This window comes from Phyllopteryx taeniolatus, chromosome 7, assembly GCF_024500385.1.
Source record: "Phyllopteryx taeniolatus isolate TA_2022b chromosome 7, UOR_Ptae_1.2, whole genome shotgun sequence".
In the NCBI taxonomy this organism is placed as follows: Eukaryota; Metazoa; Chordata; class Actinopteri; order Syngnathiformes; family Syngnathidae; genus Phyllopteryx; species Phyllopteryx taeniolatus.
In genome coordinates, this window is record NC_084508.1 from 11,195,999 (window position 1) to 11,214,623 (window position 18,625).

General features: G+C 40.6%; 1 protein-coding gene across 1 annotated transcript in view; it reads left to right on the top strand.

Annotated features, from left to right (window-relative positions):
- Positions 1-8,578: 8,578 nt before the first annotated feature.
- ncanb (neurocan b) overlaps positions 8,579-18,625 on the top strand; it is a 126,485-nt gene continuing 116,438 nt past the window's right edge. Inside the window, exon 1 of the mRNA XM_061780303.1 lies at positions 8,579-8,693. The gene's annotated coding sequence lies outside the window, so the exon portion shown is untranslated. The remainder of the gene's footprint in view (positions 8,694-18,625) is intronic.

Genomic DNA, 18,625 nt, shown 5'->3' on the forward strand with positions numbered 1-18,625 from the left:
CTGTTTGCCAACCATACCTTTTTTGTACCTCTAAATGCCATGGGAATTAAAAAGTTGCATATTCTTCTAGAAAACGGTGTGCAAATTACAATGTCATTTTTTAATTTTTAAAAACATTTTTTAGAGAAAAAAGTTGGAATCTTACAAGAATAAAATCACATTTTTCCATGATCAAAGTTTTAATTTCATATAAAAGTCAAAGTTTCATGAGGGTAAAAAAGTAATATTTTATCAAGTGAATTTCAAAAATCCAACTTTATTCTCCTAATATAACTATTATTCTGGAAAATATGCATTAATTATCTAAAGAATAGCACCATGTTCTAAAAAAAAGCTTTTCATTCTTGGAAAAAATGTGTTTATTCTTGTAATATATCTTTCGTTTGAAAGCAACACTCTATTTATGCAGGAATGTCATTTTTATGTGATATGTCACAATCATTTAAGAGCTTTTAATTGAACCAAGCCAAGGTAAAGAGGAGTAATCGGTTTATTATGTGTGTTGTATTGGTACACAATAGAACCCATACTGTATTCCCTTTTTTAAATTAAATGCCATAATTAATGGCAATTATTTTGAGGACCCCCCCCCCCCCCCAAGCTATGGCTTTCGGGGACCAGAGTTTGAGAACCATTGATCTGGAGTACATTGTAGAAATTGTGAGCACACAATTGCCAATATTTATTCTCGCCGTTTCTGAGGTATCTAACATTTAAAAAAATCATTAAAGATGGGGTGGTTAATAAAAGCATTTTCTCTTCTTGCAAGCTGACTAAATGCTATTAAGCCTCATTAACACTTCATCGCGTTGACAAGAGCGGAGGACCGCTTCGCCCACAAAGATTTAACATGTTATCCGCTTCAGGGGAAAACACGGCTGAATGTTATTGGTGCACCGGGTGTGATTTTATTTGATCACACTGCTTGGTCGGTATCCAAGACAGATGGGAGAAAAGGGAAACTGAGATGGGGCTGTTTGAGCTGCCAGTACAAACATGACAGTGATGGTCCAAAACATTGCAGAAGAATGTTGCAGAGAAAACGGTCATTTAACAATCTTCTCGTCAATTATCTATTCAATCTTCTGAAACAAAGTTTGTAACTCACTTAATGGTTAGATGAATATGTCCCAAATTAGAAGTGATGATTTGTATGGTGGGCGGCACGGTGGCCGACTGGTTCGAGCGTCAGCCTCACAGTTCTGAGGACCCGGGTTCAATCCCCGGCCCCGCCTGTGTGGAGTTTGCATGTTCTCCCCGTGCCTGCGTGGGTTTTCTCCGGGCACTCCGGTTTCCTCCCACATCCCAAAAACATGCATGAATTGGAGACTCTAAATTGCCCGTAGGCGTGACTGTGAGTGCGAATGGTTGTTAGTTTCTATGTGCCCTGCGATTGGCTGGCAACCAGTTCAGGGTGTACCCCGCCTCCTGCCCGATGACAGCTGGGATAGGCTCCAGCACGCCCGCGACCCTAGTGAGGAGAAGCGGCTCAGAAAATGGATGGATGGATGGATTTGTATGGTGATAATGGAGTCTTACTGCTTAGAATGTGAGTTTGCTTCCCTAACGCAGGATGTATAGTTCTAACAATTTTTTTAGACCAGTACTTAATTAGTGTGTCGCGAGAGCTCATCAGGTATGTCATGGGAAACTATCCAATTTCATTGAACTTGTCTGAAAATTATTTATTTACGACAAATAATGTATTTTCATCACTCTATGCCAGCGACGTATAGTGAAAGGCAGAAAAATGAAATGCTCTACTATATAACAGATAACTGGTCAAGTCAGTCCATTTCATCAGCTGCATTGTAGCTTTGATTAGAAGCAGGTTATGTTCGCCAAATCTCATCGGCGTAAGATGCTACAAGTCCCCTTTTGTCCTCATTGTTCGGTAGACGTGCCACAACGCATTATGTCTTATTATGTTGTTTGGAGAGGGGGAAAAAAAAGCAGCACAATGGCCCTTTGCTGCTGGCAGCGAAAGCCTTTTGTGCACTCTCCTGCTCGGTATTGTGCTCAACTCCAGTTGGAAACATCAATAGACATCAAGTCAATGCGCCCGTATGCTCCCTGCCTCCTTTAGAGAGCCTTCAACTGGGGTCTCCCGTTTATTAGAGAGAGAGCAAAAGCCCCCCCCCCCCCCCCCCAGCCCTTTACTGCCGCCTCAGCTTCATTCATTGTAGATCACCTGCCCCCACCTGCACGCCATCATTAAACCCTCATTTTCAGCCTCTATTGCAGGGATGGGACCCTTTGTCCCATCAGGGGCGCAAATCCTCCTCCAGGCTATGCAAAATGTATGACAAAACAGGTTCGAACAAATATTTATTGTTATGTATCAGGAACATTTGTGGGTTAAATGTTTTTTTTACAACAGTTCCTCTGAGGTTTTATTTGCCCTTAGACTGTCTGGTTGCGGACTGGCCCCGAGTTGATGAAATTGTAATTCATTACTCGGTAGAGCAGTGATTCCCTACCATTGTGCCGTGTTACATTTGCACAATTATGATTTATTTACTACAAATGTTTCTTCATTTAACTATTTATGCCAGTGATGTATACCAGGTTTGTCAAACAAATCTTTGTTGTGGGCCAACTAGTTATGCTTCCCCTCGGAGGGCTGTTATAACTGCGAAGCCATATAAATGTATGATTGCCTCATATTATTCCATCTATGAAAAAAAAAAAAAGGATGATCAACTCGTTTTGAAATCAGAGGCCGGTAAAAAATTGTTTGTTCGACTATTATTCAGTATATTTTAAAACGGGGATCCCTCCATTTTCTGAACCGCTTATCCTCACTCGGGTCGCGGGTGTGCTGGCGCGTATCCCAGCTGACTCTGGGCAAAAGGCGGGGTACACCCTGAACTGGTCGCCAGCCAATCACAGGGCGCATATAGACAAACAACCATTTGCACTCGTATTCAATTTAGAGTCATCTATCAACCTACTATGCAGGTTTTTGGAATGTGGGAGGAAACCAGAGTACCCGGAGAAAACCCACGCAGGCACGGGGAGAACATGCAAAGTCCACACTGGCGAGGCCAGATTTGAACCAAGGTCCTCAGAACGGTGAGGCAGATTTGCTGACCAGTCGCCCATCATGCCGCCCTGAAAGACGGATTGATAACAAAAATTGTTCGCAATATCTCTTTGGTATTGAAAGCAAAGAGAATTTGCAATTTTGGTATGTTAGCAAGAAACATGAAGTTGACACACATGATTTGCTTTTGTGAGCCAAATCAAATTATGTGGTGGGCCGAATCTTGACCCCGGGCCGCGAGTTTGACACCTGTGATCTATAGTGACAGGCAGAACAAATAAATGTTCTTCTACTAGATGGCAGAAGGTACATCATTAACTTGAATGTGTAAGTAAAGCGAGACAAAATCAACATTATTTCATCCATGCATTTTCCAGATTGGAACAAATAAATAATTACCTGTCTATGATGAATGTCATCACTTTCACCCTCGTTCCGTCCACGTACGCTATTATGAGAGACAATCACTCATCCTGTGGAATACGGTCAGTCGGCCAACGCGCACCTGTCCTAAATCCGACGGTGACTTTGCGTATACACAGAACTTGTGCACAGAGTAAGACCATTTCTCGGCATTAATTAGGGAATGAGGCCCATTGAGTCCTTTGTCTGACTTAACTCTCAAATTTTGCACAACCTTGGTCAAATGCCGTCATGGGCCATTCCTCCCCAACCCCTGCTAAGTCTTCTCTGTGCTATAGCCTTGTCGTCCGCCATTGTTCCGCCCCCCCCCCCCCCCCCACGTGCCCTATACCCCTCCCCCCCACCATCCACCATCAGGTAATTTAGGCCTTCAATCAGGCGGTGGATGACAAATGAGCGAGTCTGGTTGTTGATTGCCTTTTAGTGCTGTCGTGTACGGGTCGCTCAGCTGTGGAGTCCCCATCACCACTTCTAACCTCAAAAACCCCTAACTGCATTATTTTGGCTCAATCACCTGCCCCTGTCCACACATAGCCCTTTGCGGTTGCTAGGCTGTGCGGTTTTCTAGCCACAAACCAATTTAATAAAATATGCCTGCAATTATACAAAAGAGCATCGTTTTTCTGCCCTTTTGCCCAATTAGCACGCTCGACCTGCACCTTGGGGATACAGTCTTGCAATGACAATTACATTGTTATTGACCTGTAATCCAGTATGATAATTGATTCGAACGACATGTTTTAGCAAACCGGGTTTTATCGCTCCCTCTTGTTCAAGGTTGATTTGATTTTACTGCTCTTTAATTGACCTTGTTGCCGCTCGCCAGGCAACTCTCTGTACAGTTTCAATCATGGCCATTCAAGAGAAAAGAAAGCTCTTATATGCAGCGTAAAAAAAATGGAATGAATTTATTTCTTGACTATCCTCCGGCTTATCAATGGTATATTCCGGTTGGTCTGGCTGGATATCTAGATACTTGCTTATAGATAAATACAGTAGCTATATCTCGCTTGCTAGCTAGATAGGTAGATAGATAGATGAGTGTTTTATACAGTGTGAAATTGGCTCTATATAGCTTTAAGGGGAGATTAGTCGTTGATTAACAATGATTTCTGATCTATCATTCTATTTGCAATTCTGCATCACGTTCAGTTGGAAGACGAAACTTGAGTTGTCATCTTCATTGTTCATTCAAGATGATTCCGGGGTGCTTACCAGGAATACGGCACCGTCAAGCCTGTTGTTGTGTTGTCTATAAACTGATTTCTTCTGCAAACACAGCCGCCATCTCAGAACTCAGGGAGAACTTTATTCCCCTCCTCCAAAATGAAACCTCTCATGGACAAACATGATTAATTATTCCGGTGGGATTCAGGGGTGGCTGGACTGTATTTTTAATAAGCCATTTTTCCATGGGATTAATTCCCTTCAGTGTTTGCCTAATTAAGGCATTAAGCAAATGTAATAAAATCCAGCCAAAGGATGCTTCCAAGCGATGCGTTGGCTTTAAATCTGCAGCCGCCACATCAAATATGCATTTAATCCAAGTGTGATGTTCTGACTACACAAAATAAACACAAAAGCATCAATATAGATGCCTTTTTAAAATGTATTCATTATTTTTAGCATTTTCTTTGTTGTTTGATGGTTCAGGTCATTCCAGGAAGAGCAGATGAATACAAATCCAGTTTCAAAACATAGCTTCATGATCTTTACCTTTAAAATAATAAATAAAAATGAGTTCAGCCAAATGTGATTGAATATACTGTATGATTTTAATATTTTTACTTACACTTTTTTTTTTCCAGCTTCTGGTCCCTCTTTGTTGGTACCACGGACAGCTCCTATTGCTTGATTGACCACCACAGTGTTAAAACGAATGTTGACAACATTCCCGTTGAGAGAGTTATTAGTTAAGCCAGCAGAAAATATGTCAAATATGAGAGCAAAATCTCCTTGAAGCGGAGGAACAAAAGCCATCGCCTGCCTGCTTGCCTGTATGCATGCGTGCTCGCGTGGCCTCATGGGGGATTGTTATACTTTCTATGCTACAAAGCGCTGCCTTGCTCTGTATGTATGACAACACTGCTTTTGCCAGATCTTCTAACTATATCGCTCTTTTGACTGTTTCTGTTTTTACAAGGAACACAAGTATTTTTAGTGAGGGACTGCATGTTCACTGCAATTAAACATTGGCTCTTAAATACAAATGTCCTCAATAATTTCGTGTTAATCCTATGGCATCATGGGGGAATAATAATCATTGTACTAATAAAATAAATAATAATAATAATAATGGTAATAATAATTTTTTTGATAAAGCACCTTTAAGAACACGTTTGCAAAGTGCTTTGACAGAACAGGGAAGCATATACTGTATTTAACAAAATGAAACAGAAGCATAAAAACCCAAACACCAAGTGTCATAGAGTATCGCAAAGTATTGTTAATATTATGAGGGTGATGATGACACCAAATTTAACATCTGCTCCCGATTTTCCCATTTCTGAGACCTTATAACACTAACGAGATACCGATAACGGGATAGAACAAGGGGCTAATTGGACCTAATTTGTATACTTTTATTTTGTGGTGGAATCACTTTTGTTGCCAGCGGTTTAGACATTAAAAGGGAGTTTTCAAGGTTAAAAAAAAAAAATCACTTTGTGTCATATCATATTTGTTAAAAAAGTCATTATGACTGTGAAAACAATCTGTCCCTGATTGGTAGTTTTCCACAGGTGCTGTGATTTCTTGTATGGAAAATTATCCATCCATCCATCCATCCATCCATCCATTTTCTACCGCTTATCCGAGGTGGGGTCGCGGAGGCAGTAGCTTTAGCAGGGACGCCCAGACTTCCCTCTCGAGGCACAAAATGGGGCCAGAGATGGTTACTATTTCACAGATCATATTTATTATGTGCTACTGTCGTCATAATGAGTGTTTGAACAAATATGACAAAAAAAATTGTAATTTTTATTTTACAAACCCTACTTGAATGGCTGTGTGTTGGGTTTCTTCGTGGGGACAGTAAATTTACACTGTTCCACAAGCTGTACTTCACAATGTCGTCCCATTAAAATATATAGTCTTCATACACTTTTGTAAGCTACTTTAGGGTCCATCATATGAGACTGATTGAGGAACCCAAGCAATACAAGAACCCAACAACATAGACTGAGACCAGGAGGGCTGACAGGTGACATCGTCAGACAAAAGCCTGTCCGTAAACGCAGACTTTTAAGAAGTGGTGAAAAAGGTGTCCCCGATTTTGCATGTCTTATATCCTCGAGGAGGTTGTCCCCAAGTTAAGGCGCTGTGATTGAGAATGCTCTATCAGCTTTGCTTTTAAGTCTCGACTTTGGAAAAACCAGAAGAGCCTCATCTGGTGATGTGAGGCTGTGAGCTCGCTTGTAAGGAGGTATTATGTATTATGTAGGTTAATCAGTCAAGTCTTCAAATCAATTCAAAAACTAACTTGAAGCCAATGTAAAAATGTGCAAATTGGGGTGATGAGAGGCTATCTGTTTGACTTGGTGAGAAGCTTGCTAGTAGCTTAATAAGTGATTTATGATTGATACCAGAGAGGAATAAGAATTATCGTCTGGAGAAAATAAAAGCAGGCATTAATTTTTCGAGGTCTGGTTAGGTAATTACTGATTTTATTTTAGATACGATGCGAATGCGGAAGAAGCGTGAGTGGACAACTTTTTTTATTTTGGCTTGTGAAGGTGAAATTTGCATAAAAAGTTACTACAGTTTTTCGCTGTATGTGTGATGTTGATATTATCTGCAAAGTTACCAAGGCTATATTTAATGATTTGGGTGGATATTTGCGTTTTGAAGAGATTTTTTTTTTTCAGGTTGGGTGCTAAGAAAGTGAGCTATCCACGGCAACTGAGTTTTTAATGTTTCTGGGTGTTTTTTTATTTAGTTATGAGCTGTCGCTTGGCCGATTTGTTTATTTATTTTGTTTGTGTTGCGAGCCCAAATTATATTGTTAAGATATCAGATTACAGCGGTACCTTGATTTACGAGTGACCTAACCTTTTGGTTTTTAGCGACACGAGCCATCACTTGACCGACTTTGTTTTTGTCTAAATGGTAAATCGCTAACTTCACAGCAAGCAACTGATAATAGGGTTAAAACATACAACAAAGAAAACTTGGGAAAGTCAGTTAGCCTAATGCTAACACACAATGTAAAATACCATAGATGGGCTAATGAAATTATCTTGATGTTGCTATTGCAGTTATAAGCACATATTGGAACATGAACAGTGCAGAAATCTGAAATAAAAAAAGACTAATATTAATGCATCTTACCCGAGTCACTTACAGTGTAGTTAGTGAAAAGTCTTTTTCGTTATGGTGTCTGTATCATATTGCCTCTTTGTGGGCAAGGTGAGCACAACAGAAGGAGCAAAAGGTCAATGGGCATTGAAGCATGAAATCGCGACGCACACACTGTTTAATTGTTTGCATTCTATTTAATTATGTTATTACTGCATGTTGTTATGAAGTACAACACTGAGTGCTTTTTCCATATTCAAAAGACATGACAAAAATATATGTGGACGTTTTCTCGGGGGGCGGAATGGATTCATGGCATTTTACATGAATTTGAATTGGGAACGATGATTAGAGATACCAGCGTGGTCAAACATATTAAAGCCATAAGTCAAGGCACTACTGTATATGAATTACAGCAAGCAGACCAATTGCATTATTAAAAAAAACATTTCATGAACAAATTGTATGATTCAAGATTTCATACAGAATCTTGTGATCTATAACCCCCTCATCCCTTTTCTGGTAAGAACCCTACACCCCCATCTCCATCTCTCCCCCTCCTCCTACTCCTTTTCCTGCTGCCGCTAACGCACATTAGAGTACTGCAGCTCGCTCTTTTGTTCAGTAGCGCTCAGCTGCTGGAGAGGTGAGCACCGCTCTGGAGCTCCTCATCATCACCATCCGCTTACACTCCTCTTCCTCCTCCAGGAGTCACGCACGGACGCCTCTCCTCTCCACGGATATAGACCAAAACCGAGTGTCCCCGTGATTGTTTTTTTTTTCCCTCCGCACGTTTTTGCTGACTTTTTTTTTTTTTTTTTTTGGATGCCCTGTGGCTCTCTGCCACTTGCATCGCATCCAAAGGCTCCAGCAAGGCTGCGAGCATCGCGCTGCATTCCTTCAGACCAGACCTCACCTCTGCTGGAAGGTGAGTTTGCCTCTAATGCTGAGGGATTTTTAAGCATGCTGACATTTAGATGCACTTGGTGCTGTAGAAAAAAATATGTTCTATACAGTAGAGGATGCACATTATTATGTAATATAGCGTATTGTACAAAGAATAATTGCACTAGGAGCATTTAGACACTTGTTATTTATTATTGTTCCGCCACTTTTTTTTTTTTTTTTTTTTTTTAGCTTTTCCAAAACGTCAGGTTCTTATTTTAAAAGGCCAAACATCTACACTCATACTAGTACAATGATAAGTTTCATAAGTGTTTTCTTCATTTTATACCATTTCTTTTTCCAATGGATGTACAGTATGTCCTTCACACACTGCTCTGCTAACTACAGTGTGTTTAATGAAGTTAAATGATACAAACAATTTTTTACGTGGTTTTTATTGTCCACAACAAGTTATTTGATAAAATGCGTCATTTTGCGTATTCTATTTTCCTAATCATATTGAACATTTCGGAATTGCTGTGCACACTGTCATTATGGGGTAGCTGCCCCTTTAAAAAAATGTTCTTATGGTTTCAGTGACATTACTTCTTGCATTTTTCATTCTTCAATGGGGGCTGAAATAGAGGATAGGTGAAGAATAAATATTTCTCCTTATTATCATGTTATTTGTGTAGTTGGATGTTGACAAACTTAACATGTCCACTCTGTCATAGTGAAATAATTGACATTAAAACCCTTTAAAGTATTTGAAAAGAATTGTTAAACACAACACAGTCAGCTCGCTAAAGTAATGTTGACCATGTGCTCATTAAATGCTAACATTAAATGCTAAAAATGTCCACCCTGTCACCAAGCTGACATATTTTGGTTTGAAATGTAACTGAAGTTTGAATTTTGAGGCGTATTCTTCCAGAAGCACTTGGTTAAACTCCAGTGTGTACAACTTTTACGGTGTTGGACTGTACTACGTTTGGTTGCTCTCTGGCTAAAGACTAATTCCTGTGAAAGAGGCTTAAGTAGGGGTTTTGTATTTTCGGGGTAACACAATACATAGCAAACGGGACTGAACCGATGTGTTGGGTCCAATGCCTTCTTTCTTACTGGGCTGTGATGTTTGCATGTATCTACCCTGTGTCCTATATCTCCAGATGGGCTGTCTCATTGATCAGGACTTCATTTGAATTGTGCCTGCTTGAGCAGCCATGTGTGGGCCTTTGTGTGTTAGTGACCCATTGGTATCGTTGCATCCTGCTTCTTCAGCCCTCATGCATATTGTAGAAGGTGCTGCGTTGGCGTGTGTCCGGCTTTTGTTCATGTTGCGGATCACAAGGTTTGCTCTTTATGTCATTGTTTTCACAAGATCTGTTCCTTTGTGTCATACTGCACTCAGCTTTTCGATGTTTTTCAGATGACTAATCACTTGGTTTTGGTCTAGTCGTGACACCTCTAGAGGACTTGTTCTTCCTCCCTTCCTGCCCTCTTCTTGAGTCTTTATAGCATTGTTATCTACTCCTCGCATGAGGTTGCAGCTGTCAGCTTTTTCTTCAATGATGCCACGTTCTGCCTGGCTGAGCTAAGCGCAGTCCGGACACAGACAGGGGGATTCAATTTTACACTTGAGTCACAGCCAACCATGTGAACGGAAATCGAAGAGGTTTTTTTTTTTTTTTTTTTTTCTGCGAAGGGGACGTGTTAATATAGTAATCTCCAGTAGAGCATTTGCTTCGCTTAAATCAAACAAAGGAGGCCGCTTGGAGGTGTTTAAATTGTGGTTTGTGTGGCCTCCAGCTGGATGTCTTGAGGTGTTACAAAGCCTTTTGTGGGTAATAAGTGGCCAAGATTCTTATAAATCAAGTAGAACAAGAGCAACAACAAGCAAACAAAAAGTTTCCGCGAGAGACGACACAGTGATCAGTTCACAGTGACCTGAACAAACGCATGAAAGTTGGCATATAGCTGGGGTTGCCACGTCATTTGAAACACTACTATGGTACGACTCGTTCACATCCATTTGAAAGCATATGCGTTTTCAGGCTCCAAAACGCAGTTTTCATGTTAAAGTAATCACATTTGTCAATAAAAGTGGCAGATCTGCAGTCCCTAAATCAAGGCTTAAGGTTGTCACCTCTAAAATCATGTTTGCAGCTAAAATTGTTACATATCGGTGACTTGGATCCAAAACAAGCTCGGTAATACAGAAGGAGGCTTATCTCACAAATAAACAACATAATTGCAAGAGAGAGTTGATGTGAAATCTTATTTAAATTGTCAATCTGGATCCAATTATTCTTAAAAGGATGAAAACACCAAAAATCAATTATTAATAAAATTAATTAAATAATTGATTCATTGGATTTCATTATCTGCTGAAATATGTTTTTCAAGTTTTCACAGTATACTATATGCGAATATTTGTATTTATTTTTTTCTGTACCGCTTCTCCTCACTAGGGTCTCGGGCTGCTGGAGCCTATCCCAGCTATCTTCGGGCGGGAGGCGGGTTACACCCTTAATCGGTCGCCAGCCAATCGCAGGGCACATAGAAACAATCAACCATTTGCACTCACATTCACACCTACGGGCAATTTAGAGTCATCAATCAACCTACCACGCATGTTTTTGGGATGTGGGAAGAAACCAAAGTGCGCGGAGAAAACATGCAAACTCCACGCAGGCGGGGCCGGGATTTGAACCCCGGTCCCCAGAACTGTGAGGCAGATGTGCTAACCAGTCGTCCACTGTGCCGGCTGTGGAAATCCATTATACATCTTTCAAAGAAAACCATCACAAAAATCAATCACAACCAAATTGCATTACAATACGGCACGGTGGGCGACTAGTTAGCACATCTGCCTCACAGTTCTGAGGACCGGGGTTCAATCCCTGCATGTTCTCCTCGTGCCTGCGTGGGTTTTCTCCGGGCACTCCGGTTTCCTTCCACATCCCCAAAAACATATACAATGAAACATTCCAAAATGGCATTCAAATCTGATGAGATTTTTTTATCCCCCTCGAATTTCTACACATCATCAAATAAAGTCTGTTTCTGTATTTATTTATTTTATTTTTTTTAAATAATAGTGTGGGGACTACCATAGAAACAGGAACATCTTTGCATTATTAAAGAAACAAAAAACAACCAAATTGAAAACTGAAGATTTTCATGTTGAATTTCAATCGTTGATAAATTGGTGTCATCATCACTGTGCGGATTATGTACCACTGATCACCTCTGAGCCATCTCATTGGCTTCATCAAGCCTGTGCTGGCTGTCCATTCAATTGATTGACAGCTCAGTGTCCAGCCCCTTCCCAGCAGACGGAGCCGAGCCTAACCGCGCTCGGAGGTGCTTTGGCTAGTCTCATGGCTCACACACATGGCTCGAGCCATATTGATCCCGCCGTTGCCACCAGAGCTGAGCAAATCAGTGATGCAGCTGAGCCAAAGATCCCCCACCGCCATCGCCAGCATCCTTTACAGCATGTGAATATTCATCAAGAGAGCCCCCTCCACATACATACCTCCCCGAAAGCCACCCCAAATGTATTATTCAAAAGAAGCATTTTGCCTATTAAATACTCTAAATAAATAATGACATCTGGTAACTGTTTTGTGGGCTGAATTAATGAAAGTCAAGCAGTGATTGGAGGGGGCTGACGGTGGCGGGAGGATTACTGGCATAGTTTGTATTCCCATTCAGCTGTCCAGCATCCTTCTGCTGCTCTTTTTCTTTGTTGGGTGCACGATGCGCCTCTCTTGGTTTGCTTCCTCTTCCCAAAATGTCTTAAAGTAACCCCCGCAGGAGATGCAAACACGACAGAGAACTGTTTATTTTCCCGTTATGCCTGCTTGTTTTAATTTCTTTTTTTTGTCTCCCGCGAAAGGTAATCATCGAGACAAGGTCCCTTTGGGTGTTTTTTTAATGCATTCTAAACAGCAAAAACTACTCCTAAAAAGTGATAAAATGAGGAACAATTACTTAATAATAATAATAATAATAATACATTTATATTATAGAACGCTTTTAAAGGGTATTCAAAGATGCTTTACAAATAAAATACAAAATGCTAGGATAAAAAGAGAATTAGAATAAAATAAAACAAAGACAGGAATCAAACATATAGGTGGGTTTTCAGTTGGGATTTGAAGGTGGAGAGATCTGAACAGTTGCGCAGGGGTTTTTGGGAGCAGATTCCAGAGATTGTGAAGGCTCTGTCCTCCCAGGTTCGATGCTTGGTCCGGTGAGGTGGAGAAAGAATGTTATTGTTGGAGGACCAGAGGCTACGGGAGTGGCTGTGGTGGTGGAGGAGGTCGGAAAGGTAGGAGGGGTTTACGGAGGGCTTTGTGAGTAGAATAACTGTACTGGATGCGGTGATGTGGTCTCCGGAGTGGTTGTGAGTGAGCAAGTGCGCACTAAAGTTTATTGAGAAGTACGGTGGATAAATCGAAGAGGATGCTGTTGCAGTAGTTGAAGTCTTAATGTAATGAAAGTATCGATCAGACTTTCAGCTGGGCTGAAGGAAAGTGATGGGCGGAGACTGAAAATATGCTTGAGGTGGAAGAAAGCCGTTTCTGTTGATGAGGGTCTAAAAGGTGAGGTTGGTGTCAAAGACTACTCCTCGGTTGCGGATGTGAGGGGAGGAAATCAGTATGGTGTTGTCAACAGAGAGGCAGAAGTTATCGGTGTGTTTGGGGAGGGATTTGGAACCAGTGATTAGCATATCGGATTTACTGCAGTTGAGTTGAAGAAAGTTGGCTTGCATTCAGGATCCGCTCTCAGTGAGGCAGTTGGTAAATTTACTGTCCCCTTAAAATAACTCAAAATAAACCAAAGTGAGTACAACCCTCAGTGAAAATGTCCTAATTCGGCCCAATTTGTGATTTTCCCTCCCTGCTGTCACGTGACAATGACGTAAGTACAGGAAGCATGTAAAGTGATTAGCTAGTTGACTGGTTGACTTAACAGGTACGTCTTTGGTTTCGCATGTTAGCAGTTAGCACTGGCATAGATGCTCAATATTTGCTGTCATGTTTCGTTTAGATGTATAAGTTAAGCTTTTGTTGTGCACTTGGCTATTTCTGTTTGCTGAGGAAGGTTATCATATAATTTGTAATGAAATCTCTTCATCCTGGTCACGCTGAACTTCACATCGCTTTGAATTTGCTTTCTTTATTTCGAATTAATTTCTGCTCTATTTGACTTTCTGAATGAAAGCAGTATTTCCGCTTAGGATCAGAGGTTGTATAAGCTGTCAATACGGGCCTTTCATTAGCAGTTACGGCATACATCAACCTTAAAGAATACGGATTAAAAAAATGTTTTTTTTTTTTTTTAAATGTCTTTGTGTTTGCGTCTCCTTCACTGGCACAGAGAGGCGGCTGAAGGAATTCCACCATTAAGTCAATTAACATGTCTGTCAAAGTCAGAAGCAAAGTGCTGACTCACTAAATCAGACACATTCAATACGACATGGCACGACATTCATACAGCTTTGGGTAGGCCATAAATCTTGATGTCTCGTAGCTCATGGCAGCAACCTTAAGGTAGCCTCTGCTACCTTTTTAGAGACATTACGCAGACTTTGAAGTTGAATTTTCAATGACAACAATGGGCCCTTTAGCCACTGTGTTTGTAGAATGGATGATGAAAAGCAGCAATGCATTCCATAAACATGTCTGACACATGCACCATAGACATGCCATGCAAAAAAAAAAATACCAAAATAAATAATAAACCAAATCATTGCATTGAAAAACTTTTGAGATGCAATATATTTAAGGTTAGTGGGTTCGCTTAAGGGCATCATATGAATGGAGTGGAATCGCCAAGGCTGCACGTAGTCCTTTTTAGTATTGGAAATAATGGAAAGAAATAATTATTCCAAAGTGTTGCCAAACTGTAGAACAGGTTTAATAAATGCATGGGCAAATTTTAATGGAACATCTTAATATTCCTAACAAAGAAGATAAGTTAGGACACACCGAATTCTTATTTAGGCTGTAATTACGAGGTACGTTGTGCCAGTGCAAAAAGAAGTTATCAACCTTAAAACATCATAAAGATGAAGCAATCTACCTTGATAACTTGTGATTTTGAACAGTTTTGGTTCCGGGTCACATCTCTTTAATTTGCCGAGGCTGCTCCTTCGTTTGGAGTATGCGTAGATTGAAAACAAAAACAACAAAAAGCCAAAGAAAAAGCAAAACCCACGGGTTTGATCATATTGAACGCGTACGTTAGCCTTATTCAAGTGCGCAGCAACAACAACGTACAACTGAAATCAAAAGTTGAAAGTTGAAAATGTCTTCGGAGACAAACATAGAAATTATAGAGTAACAGCACCCTCCATTGTCACTGTACTGGCAATTGGCCTCATACCCAATAGTTTCGCAGCGCAGAGTATTTTATCCATTCATCTTTCATGCCTCTTTTACAATAAACTGCAGTAAAATATGTTTTACCAGTGACTTAGGTTACATGTTGGTATAGGCCTTCATCCAATATGCAAAATGGGTTTCAAGATGGAGATTTGTAAGGCAGGGGCCAATCAAATGTCCTGGCTATAGAGCCACCCGCACTGCCAAGTCTTCAGCCAAGCAGTACCAAAGTGCAAAGTCTTCAAATGTTTATTTTTTTTAATTTTTTGTATTTTTTTTTTTGCTCAAGGAACTTTGTTTAGGGTCCAGTTATTCCAACAGAGTTTGCTTTGCCTTCCATGCCATTCACAAGAAAATTGCACTTTAAAAGACTGATTTCCATTGAAATGGCCTTTCAGAATTTTGTCAATGCCAGGTACGACGTGGAATTGCTTTGCTTTCCAAATGAGGAAACACCCCCGCCGCCAGTGGCTCTGCTTAACATGAAGGTCACCTGCTATGCTCCAAGATTCTGCATAGTAAACATGAACAATGACGCTTCCTTTGGTGGAAAATTCCCCTCTAATCACGATTAGACTTATGTTCTACTCAATTTCAAAATGAACTGCAGGGATGGTTTACCACTTCTGTAATTAACTGACACAGTGGGGAAAAAAAGAATTCAGAGGATGCAAAAAAGAATTCATCAAAAACATCTCCTAACGTCCTACTGGGGCTTTTTTTTTTTTTTGGAACTGCATGGATGTCCTCCTTGTGTTCAGCTGTAATTAAAATCCTGATAATTACTCTCAATTAGGGTTTTTGGAGCCCTCAACAAGCTCTTGGGACTCTTCAGTGATATTTGGCTCTCAAATTCTGTTGCAACTTTGGTATGTGACTGTCTTTTGTCAATGTCTTTATGTCTCAAAGTGTTCTCTGTCTGTTGTCGTTCTAGAGCGGCTCCAACTACCAGAGACAAATTCCTTGTGTGTTTTTTGGACATACTTGGCAAATAAAGATGATTCTGATTCTGATGTATAATGGAGAAAAAGGAACTCTTGCAAAATATCACCATACAGTGATACCATACCAACGTAACCTGAGTTAATACACACGCCAGAACGCACGTCGCCTCTATCACTTACTTACCTATGCTAACGCAGTAGTCAAGCCATAATTACACGAAAATAGTTGTGTGAAAAACACCAATGTATGAAAAAAATGTCAGACCGTTGTAAACTGAGGAAACCCTGTGCAATGTTTTGTCTCATTTTTAACATTGCAAAGGGGTGGAAAATTTCCCTGATAAATGAATGGGGAATTTTGGAATTATTCCATATTGGAAACTTTCCATGGGCATTATGCGAATTAATGAGAATTTGGGGGATTTCGGCGGGAATTGAGTGCAATTTAATGGAACGGTATCATATTGATGCATAAATATACCAATATTAACATATAATTTTCATTTTGTTATAAGCAGACATCCATGCAAAAATAGATACCGTAGCTCTCCTTTTTTTCAAATTGATTCAAACGGTTGCGTATCAGAAGCCCACTCAAATTTTGACCCGAACACAGCAAAATAATCAACCTAGTGACGGTTCATAACTTAAAAAAAAGAAATACATCATAGGTAGGGGCACTCGTAAGTCAACGTACCGCCTATATTCGCATGAAATCTTCTTGTTTTAAGTCAGGACTATGCTAAAATATGAACCATATTTAAATTCCTTATTAGGAACTAACCTTCAATTTTGTAAATTCCTCGTTTAGTCACATAAATTGTCGAATGCAAATGGGCCATTGCTTGAGCCCCCTACTAGACAGCTGGACCAGCGGAGAGTAGAGCTTTTGTTACCATGGTGCCTCGGGGTGGAGCTGTGGGATGGCATTTTGCGAGCCTGAAAAGTGAGTGCAAACAAAGACATTAAAAGCATTGATTTTTACCCACGTGGAGGCAGCAATTCATCACCAAGCCACCCAATTACATTTGTGAATTAGTGTGCAGATCCTTCATGTGGCGCACGCAGCGGACACATCAAAGCTCATAACAGCTAACGCACTGATGCATATGCGAAAATGGTTAGCTCTCAGAAGATTTACTTTGTAATGTAATTTCACACTTGATTGGTAAAATAAACACCTCGCTCAAAAAATAAATTCCGTATTTTCGCGACCATAAGGCGCACCGTACTAAAAGGCGCAGTCTCAGTTACGGGGTCTATTTCTGTATTTAACACATACATAAGCCGCACCGTAGTATTGGGCACAGGCATGATAAAACATACGCTAGCTTAAAACATACGGTAGCATGCATGCACGCTAAAACATACGCGAGCATGCATGCTCGCGTATGTTTTTAAAAAGGCAACGGGAGCAAAACTGAGTTCGGTTGTACTTTATTGAAGTATTTAACAATGTACTCATGTTATTTTTTTGATCAATCCTCATCCACAAATCTATCAAAGTCCTCATCTTCTGTATCCGAAATTAACAGCTGGGCAAGTTCTCCATCAAACATGCCGGGTTCCCTCACGTCATTGTCGGAGTCAGTCTCGTTGCCGGGGGGCTTTTCAGCAATAATGCCTTCGTTTTCCTGCTTCCTCCACTTGCGAACCATGGATTCGTTGATCTTGAATTTTCTCGCAGCTGCTCGATTCCCATGTTCCTCCGCGTAACTGATAGCTTGCAGTTTAAACTGTGCTTCGTAAGCGTGTCTCTTCGTAGGCGCCATTTTCAGGGGTCCTTAGCCAAACCGATGTTGTTTTGCACAATGCACATACCGGCACTATATACCTACTGGGGGCGTGGCTTTAGCGTCCTCCTACACGCGCACCCTTCCCCCTTTAACCTCTGCATGCTGTCCTCAGTCACGTCCGTCTTTTCTCTATATAAGCAGCGTGTCAGCAGGAAATGATCCCGGTCAGTCAACCGGAGCGCTCATTATAGTCACACAACGACATTTACAGATTTTGGAACTCGGTGCACACATAAGGCGTGCAGCAATATAAGGCGCCCCGTCCATTTTGGAGAAAATTTAAGACTTTTAAGTGCGCCTTATGGTTGTGAAAATACAGTAATAAAACAGTGGTGAGCAGCGATAAATAGGGCAGTGGCTGCTGTTTGTCATAAGACCTTGTACACTGCATTCTGTTTGGTTTGTACAATCTCTCTTCGTTCTCACATGAAATAAGCTAGAAATATCACTTGTTGTGTTACCCATTTTTTATTATGGTTATATTTAAAAAAAATTACATTTTTATTATTTCGGCGCCAGTTAACAGAAAATTATCCCAAGGCACTTCACATATGGAGCAGGTGTGAGCAAGCACTAGGTGACGGAGACAAAGAAAAAGTCCCTCTAAGGTAGAAACCTCAAACAAGACTCAGTGTGGGGTGGGTAACTGACTCCCCTCTTAAAAGTGTTTAGAATTGCCCAAGTTAACCAAGACTAACTTCCACTAACAACCCAGGCTAAGGCTATCTGTCCCCCCGACATATAAAGCTTGTCTCTCAGTCGAGGTGTACTGTATCACTTCAACATACTTCATTGACAACAATTCTTTTTAAGGCAAGGGCTTTAGCGGCATCGTAG